General features: G+C 44.6%; 1 long non-coding RNA gene across 1 annotated transcript; it reads right to left on the bottom strand.

The window, feature by feature from the left end:
• Positions 1 to 6,247: 6,247 nt before the first annotated feature.
• Positions 6,248 to 8,293, bottom strand: LOC125335048. Its single transcript, XR_007207315.1, has 3 exons — positions 8,118 to 8,293; positions 7,725 to 7,909; positions 6,248 to 6,450 (listed from the first exon to the last, which is right to left on the bottom strand). It is a non-coding gene; the product is annotated as an uncharacterized LOC125335048 (long non-coding RNA).
• Positions 8,294 to 8,795: the final 502 nt, after the last annotated feature.

The raw sequence follows: 8,795 nt of genomic DNA, 5'->3' as shown, positions 1-8,795 counted from the left end.
GCCGCCGCCCCGCCCGTCCCCTCCCCGCCGGGCGGGGCGAGCGGCGGGCGCGGGAGTCGCCGCGCCAGCCCCGGGCGGCCGCGGCTCCGGTCGGGTGAGGCGGCGCAGCCAATGGCGGGCGGGCGGCTGATATGACGTGCGGGACACACCACCCGCCTCCCGGGCCGGCCGCTCCGCCCGCACCGCGGCGGCGGCGGCGGAAGGGACCGTGCGGGGCCGTGGGGACGCGGCCGGCGGCGGGAGCGCGCGGGGGATGCGCGCCGCCGCGGGCGGGAAGGGGAGGGCGGTGGAGGGATGGAGATGCTGGCGGTGGCGACGCTGTCGTAGAATGGTCAAGGTTGGAAGAGACCTTTAAGATCCTCGAGTCCAACTGTCAACCCCGTGCCAGCACTGTAACCCTTAAACATCACCCAGCACCAGTCCAGACGCCTCTTGAACACCCCCAAGGACTGCACCACCTCCTTGAGCAACCCATCCCAATGCCTGACCACCCTAAAAGTGATTTTTTTTTTCTGCTATCTAATCTGAATCTCCCGTGTCTCATCTTAAGGCCACGTGTTGGTGGCCTCTGCAGCCCAGCCCTTGTGTGCTCGCCCAGCCTGCTGCTTGTCCCTTTGGGAGATGGCAGTTAATAATGGGGAAGGTTGAAGGCGTCTATCATGGCATCTCCTGAAGACGGAGGGATCGGCGATCCCTGTCATCATTCTAAAATGGTGTAAGGGGATCCTGCCAAGCCCATGACTCTGTAAGATGATGGTGCCAAAGCCAGACGCTGCGTCAGCGACCAGCCGTGGGGTGACCGGAGGATGCCGGGCTCCTGACTGTTCCCTGACAGCCTGAGCAGCTGCTCTGCCAGCACTGGCAAAGCTCGGGTCACAATCCTCCCAGACTAAAATCTACAAGTTCACCCTCTGGGCTCTGCAAGGGTTTGGGAAGGAGCCTATCAGGGATAGTTAAGTGTGAGCTGTACATTATGTTAGAGTTCAGCACCAAAAGATGAGCACGCAGAGCAGGACTCAGCTCGCAAGCTTTCTTTTTAAGACACCAGTTCTCCAGGACACATGGGAGGCTGGTGTATACAGAAGGAATAACTGGGCTTCTTGTTTATGAACTGCCCTCACTGGAGCCAGCAGGTCTTCTTTTCACACGAGGTGTGCCATCATTACACTTGGAAGGAATATAGGACCATGGGCTTCCCAAGTGATGACACTGAGGATTTAGGAGTAGTTGTTAGCCATGCCTGTGGTGGGCAGAACGATGGTCCAAGATCAGTGTTTGGTGGTGGTTCAGTGATGGTTCCAGTTGTCTTTCATTGATGTGTTAAATGTAGCAAATAAAATACATGAAATCAATTAAAGATACGGAAAAAGGCAGCTCTTCTCTGCATATCACGATGGGTAAAATTAAGCTGGCATATGGCTATCCCTTCTGATCTCTGCTCATTTTTAGCTGTGATGGAAAGAGTTAGCAGAGCTGATCCTGCTGAGCAAAGTGCCTTTGGAAAACATACTGGACAGATTGTTAGTGCCACTGTTGGAAGTGACAGATGAGCCCAGTATTTTTCTCTTAATGCCAGCTGGGATCACCCCAGTAATGTCTTGCAGACTTTACTGCTGAACCAAGGTGTATGTGTCGTCTGTATGTGGAATTGTAAATATTCAGTTTCCATTGCTGTTTATTGTACTGAAACAGCTTTTGGTTTTAGTTTCATACGCTAACATTGTTTGGATTCTTCTGTCAGATTTTTTAAGACATAACATATTTCCCTTTCTTCTTTTTTTTAATTTTGTTTTTTTTTCTAACCCAGCTGGACCTGCACTATAAGTTTTATTTAACTATTTTGAGAGAAAACAGCCTTAATATATTGTCAGCTTTTTATGGGTTCCTCTGCAGAAACGTTTGATTTGTTTCAGGAAATCACATGCGGACATAAAACTTCCCCTCATGGAAACTGTGTACGAGCTTTGAATTGACAGAGACAATTTATCTGCATCCCCAGACTGCTAAGCAACACCTTCAGCAGCTCTCAAAAAGGGCTAGAACTCATTCCCTGGGAAATACTCTTTCTTGGTGAATCACTTTGAGATTTATCAACAAGGCTGTGGATCTGAGATAAAATGATTCATCTTTGTAGGAAATCTCTTCTTGGACTTGGTCTATGAGAAACAAATATAATTTATCCTTGCTTGTGCTGCATCTCTACTTTATTTGAAAAAGTATCTTTCTGTATTTAAATTCTCTCCCTGAATCTTGCCCATATTCTCAGTATTTTGGCAGAGTTTATATTCCCTTGTGCTGCATCTGCTGGTTTTCCTTCCTGAAAGAACCTCTTAAGCATTTTTTTAATCCTGTGTTTTTCCTTTCCTTGTGGGTATGTCTCTTTTGCTACTTCCTGCAGAATATTTTATTTGAATATTTTATTTTTATATTTTTTTCATATTCATGATATCATGTGGTGGTGCCCTTCTTTCTTCCTGGTTCCTTTCAGACAGCAGAGACCAACTTCTGAGAGGGTAAGACTTCCTGCAGCTTTGCTAAAACCAGCTGAATCAGTGCAAATCTACACTACTCAGTAACCTGTCCCCAAGCATATTTTCCCCAAAGTTACCCACTTAGAATAAAGGTTAAATGCCCCTTTTGTTCGTGTTGCTTTACAGTCCTGTTGCTTTACATTTCTTTTTGGAATCCTAAAGAAGGTTAGGCCTCACCATGCTTTGATTAATGCCTGAAATTTTATGCCTAACAGTTATTTCTGGAAAGAAGCACTCACATGTCTTTGTAAGATTAATGACATCGTTATTTTTAACTCATCCCTTAGCAAAGGCAGCAGAATCTCTAAGTACTCAGCATTGCTACTCATTACATAAATAAATAATTTCACCTGTTCTTTCACACTTTCTGTATTAAGCTCTGTGATGTTCTGGAGTCTGACAATGTGCTTGCCTCACGAGGACTGTCTCATGGGCCTCTAACATGGGAAGCTTAGGATACTTGGACAATTTATTTTTCTCCCTACTTAAACCAGATCAAAACCATGAGCTGGCTGCTGCTAAAAGCTCAAAAGGTAGTGGTAGAGAATCACAGAGCAAGGCCTGTTTTATGTGTAAAACTGCTCTCCCTCTGCTTCACTGGAGATTTTTTTTGAGTTTATTCACCTTCGAGACTTTCTCCTATTGATACAGAGAAGAGAAACCTTCCCAGTCATATGCTCAACTGTAATCTCCTGTGTCTCCATAAAAGGATTTAGTGACATTCATTGTTTAATTCCCCATGCCAACCCTACATACAAGAGTTCAAAAAATCTTTTGGCATCAGCAGCAGTCTATCATCCTGAGTTCTCTGCTTTATCAGAGGTTTCCAGTCTAGTTGTGTGAATTCTCAGGAACCTGCAGCAAAACCTGCAGATCATAGAATCATAGAATGGCCTGGGTTGGAAGAGACCCTAAAGATCATCTTGTTCAAGGCCCCTGCCGTGGGCAGGGACACCTTTCACTAGACCAGGCTGCTCAGAGCTCCATCCCACCTGTCCTTGAACACACCCAGGGATGGGGCATCCACACATTCCCTGGGCAACCTGTGCCAGGGCCTCACTGCATTCACAATAAATAATTTCTTCCTCATATCTGATCTAAACCTGCTCTCAAGGTGAAGCCATTCCTCCTTGTCCTGTCACTCCAGGCTCTTGTAAAAAGTCCCTCTCCATTTTTCTTGTAGGCTCCTTTCAGGTACTGGAAGGTCACTATCAGCTCACCTTGAAGACTTCTCCTTTGCAGGCTGAACAATCCCAATTCTCTCAGCCTTTCCTCATAAGACAGGTGCTCCATCCCTCTGATTATCATGGTGGCCTCCTCCAGAGTCCATCCAACAGGTCCACGTCTGTCCTGTCTTGGGGACCCCAGAGCTGGATGCAGCACTGCAAGTGAGGTCTCACCAGGACAGAGAGACAGAATCCCCTTCCTCTCCCTGCTGCCCTCGGTGCTTTGGATGCAGCCCAGGACATGGGTGTGACTGTACATGGCCAGGTCATGTCCATCCTCTCACCCGCCAGCACCCCCAAATCCCTCTCAATCTGTTCATTCTCCAGCCTGGATTGCTATCGAGGTGGCCCCAACCCAGATGCAGCACCTTGCACTTGGCTTTGTTAAACCACAGAGATTCCCATGGGCCACTTCTCAAGTTCATCCAGGTCCCTCTGGATGGCATCCTGTCCTTCAGGTGTGGCCACTGTACCACTCAGCTTGGTGTCATCTGTAAACTTGCTGTGGGTGCCCTCAGTCCCCTTATCTATGTCATTAATGAAGATACTTAATAACACTGGTCCCAGTGAGGATCCTGAAGGACACCACTTGTCACTGATGTCCTGGTTCCTTCTCAGAGGTCAGGGCACTTTAGAGGTAAATGGTGTATGTTGAGTTCTGTAGGCCAGTTCTGTGAGATTGCCCAAGCCCCAGCACAGGAGCTCATTAAAAGCTGAAAGGAGAAGGACAGGGAGTGATTACATGGTACAACAGGCAGGATGCAGAACGTACAAGCTCTGAACAAGGCAAACTCCAGCCAGAACACTTCAGGCATGTAAAACAAAGGGGAAAAACAAAGTGTGTTGGTGGTTAGCATATAATAATGTGAGTCATCCACAGTGAGCAGAGCTTAAAAACTTGGCTGCTTTTACATAATCTGAGGGTGAGGAACTGTAGTTGGAGTCTGAACATTGAAATTAAACCCTAAGATATCTGAACAAAGCCCTGTCTTTGTGTAGTTAATAATATTGTAGTGAGCATATGACAAATGTTAATTGAAGGTTTTTTGTTTAGTTGCCGACGTTTCTCTAGTTGCTTTTTCTTTTATCAGAACAAAACAGAAAGAACAATTCTATGCAGACTGCAGTCTTCAAATGTCTATAAATCCATATAACAACTATCATATAATTAGGCAACCAACATCCCACATGCAGCTGTGGGCACTGACTCCCTGTCAATGAACCTCTGTCCTGACACAAAGGCAGTGCCTTTGCCTTGCTTTTGACTTCATTCATCACCATCGTTCTGCATATTTATGTAGCAGAGAGTTCAGGGAGGTCATACTTGATGTTCCAAATGATGATTTAAACTAAATTTCATTATGAAAAAATACTGTTTGTTGGTTATATTGCCGAAAAAGTTACTTCTTTGATGATGACAGTAGGTTTGCAAGGCTGGCATGAGCGTCATTACTGAGGCAAGCTGTTCTATCCAGGTGTGGTTAAATTTGTTGATATTCTAGTCTTTCTATATTTGCATTTATACATTTATTTATACCATGTCCAGACCTTTAAAGATACTGGTTGGAAGTGATACTTCCATCCTTTTTTTTTTTAACATTAGCTGTGACATAAAAAGCAGGACACTATGGACCAAGTTTCCTTGAAGGCAAAATTATTGACTGTAATGCCTTTTTAAAGGAGTAGCTAGTCAATTGTCATCTGGGGGGCGTGGCCTGTGTCTTATAATAGTAGTCCAAGTCATGGAAAGAATGGGTGAAATAAACAGAGGTATCATGATAAACCACCAAACAAAAGGAACATTGTCTTTTAAATGCATTTATTTCTTGATGGAAATATTGCTTGCATAAGGAAGAAAACTAGGTACATTTCTCTCACCAATCCTTATGCAACATCAGTCCTTTTCAAAAAGGCACCTCCAAGGAGTGTGTTCAGGCAAGCATGTCCATGGTTGATTTAAGCTTTAATGGTTTTCACTTGTTTGGTGACTTGGATTTGGTCATTCCCATGTAGGATAAAAAGGAACTTCTCTCAAGTAGTGCATTGTGAACTGTCTTCCTCTTACATTCTTCTTCTTATAACACTTAATTCCAGCACTTCTCCTCTCAGGTAGGCAACCCTCCCAGTTACTCCTGTCATATGTGCCTGAGGAAGATGCTCCTGGAATTCCTATGCCAATTTGTAGGGTTAAACACGAAACCACCACAAAGGTGGTACTCCAGCTTACTCCAAGTTTTGGATTTTTCATCACCTTGCAGTGGGGGAGACATGCAGTGGCACTGCAGGCTCTCAGCTTGGAATGAGTAGCTACAGAGGACAGGAAGGAGCTCTGCAGCATCCTCATTTTCCAAACTCTCCTCATTTTGTCAGGCAGAGGGACTGTTCCCACCTAGGAGAGCTGGCTGCAGCGTCAATGTCTGACTAGACAGTCAAGGTCTAAATCAGATCAGTGATCCTTTGCTCCTTCCCTTCCCTTCCCTTCCTGTCCTTACCACGGCAGTAACTATAAATAGCAGAGCTGTGGCTACCAGGAATAGACTCAGTATCACACACATGCTGGTTATAGCTATACATCCTCATGTCCCTTAAACTCAGGAGCACAAAGGCCAAGATCTTTAGAGCTGTTCCTCTCATATGGAAAACACTTTTTTCCAGAGCTTTTCACATAGGATGATTCTGCCCAATTCACACTGCTTTTAAAAGAAAGAGAAAAAAAAGAGGCCTTTAAGACATCTGTAGCTCATCTGCAAGGACAACTTTATGACTGCATGAAAGAGCTCAGTGGAGGTGCCCAAGAACTGCCAGTGCCTCTTCCAGGCTGCGAGCATGATTATGTGGAGCTAATCTACCCATGATTTTTTTCTCCCATCGTTCTGTAGAGTTATGTATTCAGAGAGCTGTCTTGGGTTTGAGCAGGATAATGGGAAAACCTTTCCAGGATAACGCTCCCCATACAACCAGGAAGACCAGTGCAGAGGAAAAGCATCAGAGAGAGAATGTGCACATGTGCTAGTGCTTAATATGGTGTGAAAGCGTGGCTTCCATGTTGCTTCATGATTAGTACTGTAAATATTGCCACTTTTCAGGCAAAATCTTAAGATTCCCATGTCAGTGATTATACCAGTGCTCTTAAATGCAGCTCACTGTACCTAGGTGGGAAAAATTGCTGTCAGACATGGTTTCAGATTGCCAGGCTGAACTTTAGGTTAAGAATGTGCAGCATATGGGAAGCCTACAACTTGCCTGGAGCGATACTTTAGAAACTGCTGAAGTTGGGTTATGCTGAAAAATGTATTAATATAAAGCCAAACCCTTCAGCTTTTACTCATGAAAGGACACACTAGTAATAATGAGATCAGGCCACTTGCATGCAAACTCAAAGGACTAATTAAGTGCTAAGTTGTTCTAACTATACACTAGTGTAACTTTTGCTATCATTGCACTGCAGGATTGGGCCTTACACAGCAGCTTCAAATATGCCACTGTAAATTTTACTGGTTTTACAGATACTACTAACAGATCAAATCAAATGCTAGGCAGATTACACCTCGTTAATGATCTGAGCTGCACACTGCCAGCTTCACTTGCTTATTCAGGGATATTTTGGGGTGTTGCTTATGTAGAGTGCTGAAGAAGTTCAGAACATGTAGAGTAACAATATCCTTGGTTCAGGATCATGCACTGTGCTCAGATTAACGCCTGTAATGGAGGTGCTGAAGTTAGTAGCTGTTGCTTTTGGTTGCCCTTGGAGAGAGCAGGAGGAAATAGTACCTCCAGAGGCTGCTGAGATCCCAGTTTGTCTGGGCTGACCTTGGGAGGTGCCCATTTCTGTCCTCTGACTATGGCAAAACCTTCTGCTTTCTTTATTCAGAAGGAAGGAGGGATAGATTCAAGCTTTGAGGTCAGAGGGCAGCTATATGTTTCTACCCTGTTATCATACAGAATGGTTTGTTGGTGTAGAACTCACCCAGGTTTCATTGTTTGGCCAGGTTTGTTTGTGAATTGCCTCACAAGGTCAGGTGCTCGTGACATTTGTAAAGATGAGGTTGGTGCCTTCATGTCTGTTGCAGAGGCTGGAAACTGATTGCAGAAAGATCTTGTGGCAGACAGGGATTAACCTCTTGGGTGTTACTGGTTTATAATGTCCTTCATCTGGCAAGAGAGAAAAAACACCAGGAATAAAAACCAATAACCCTGTCAGAGGAAACAGAAGAAACCAATACAAAACATCTCAAGATGAATGGCTTTGTGTCCCATCTGAGAAGCCAGAGAGAATCTGCATCCCATCAGAGAAGCTATTGGTTTTCTCATCAGCCAGCCTGGGCATCTATTCAACTGAATATGTATTTAATTTTCTCACTTGCACTGGAGGAATCTCAGCTGGAAAAATCAGGCAGGCAACTTCCCCTATGTCTGAATCAGCAGCACGAAGATTTGTGGTTATCAAAGAGAACTTGCCCCTAAGTTTTAACGTTTAAGAATCTGCTGGTTTTGCTGTTCCGTGATGAGCTGACTGCCTGTGTTTGCATGTGGAAATCTTTGTTCTTGTGCTGTGTTGTTTCTCTGGAATGCTATGAGCAGTTGTTTTTGTTTGTTCATACTCGGGTGGAGCTAACTGTCTAATTGGGTAAATATTTGCAATGCTGTACTTGCATGCACAGAAGACAAAGAGGGCTGGACTCCTGTTGACATAAAGGGCCTTTTACACCGGCCCAGCAATGTAAAGCCTTAAATAAAATTGATAATTACGAGGCCACTTCTTATGGTCAGACTGTATAAAGTGGATTTAGTTTAACTGTCTTGGCCATTTTTATTTCTAATTGCAGATGGACTATATTTTCTAGCTGGGAGGTCTTATGATTACAACCATGAAGGGGTTATTCACTGTGCCTTATTCACTGATTGCAAGTTCAAAACTGCTGGACTTCCACTGGGTCTTAGCCCTCTTAAAGTGAATTTATTTACCAGAGTGCCTTTGAATATCAAAGGTGAGTTTTCCACAGATGTAGAAATTGCCTAAGTGAATATAAGTAGGTCC

The sequence above is a fragment of the Corvus hawaiiensis genome, chromosome 1 (assembly GCF_020740725.1).
Source record: "Corvus hawaiiensis isolate bCorHaw1 chromosome 1, bCorHaw1.pri.cur, whole genome shotgun sequence".
Lineage (NCBI taxonomy): Eukaryota > Metazoa > Chordata > Aves > Passeriformes > Corvidae > Corvus > Corvus hawaiiensis.
This window is presented reverse-complemented; position numbering and strand designations above follow the sequence as displayed.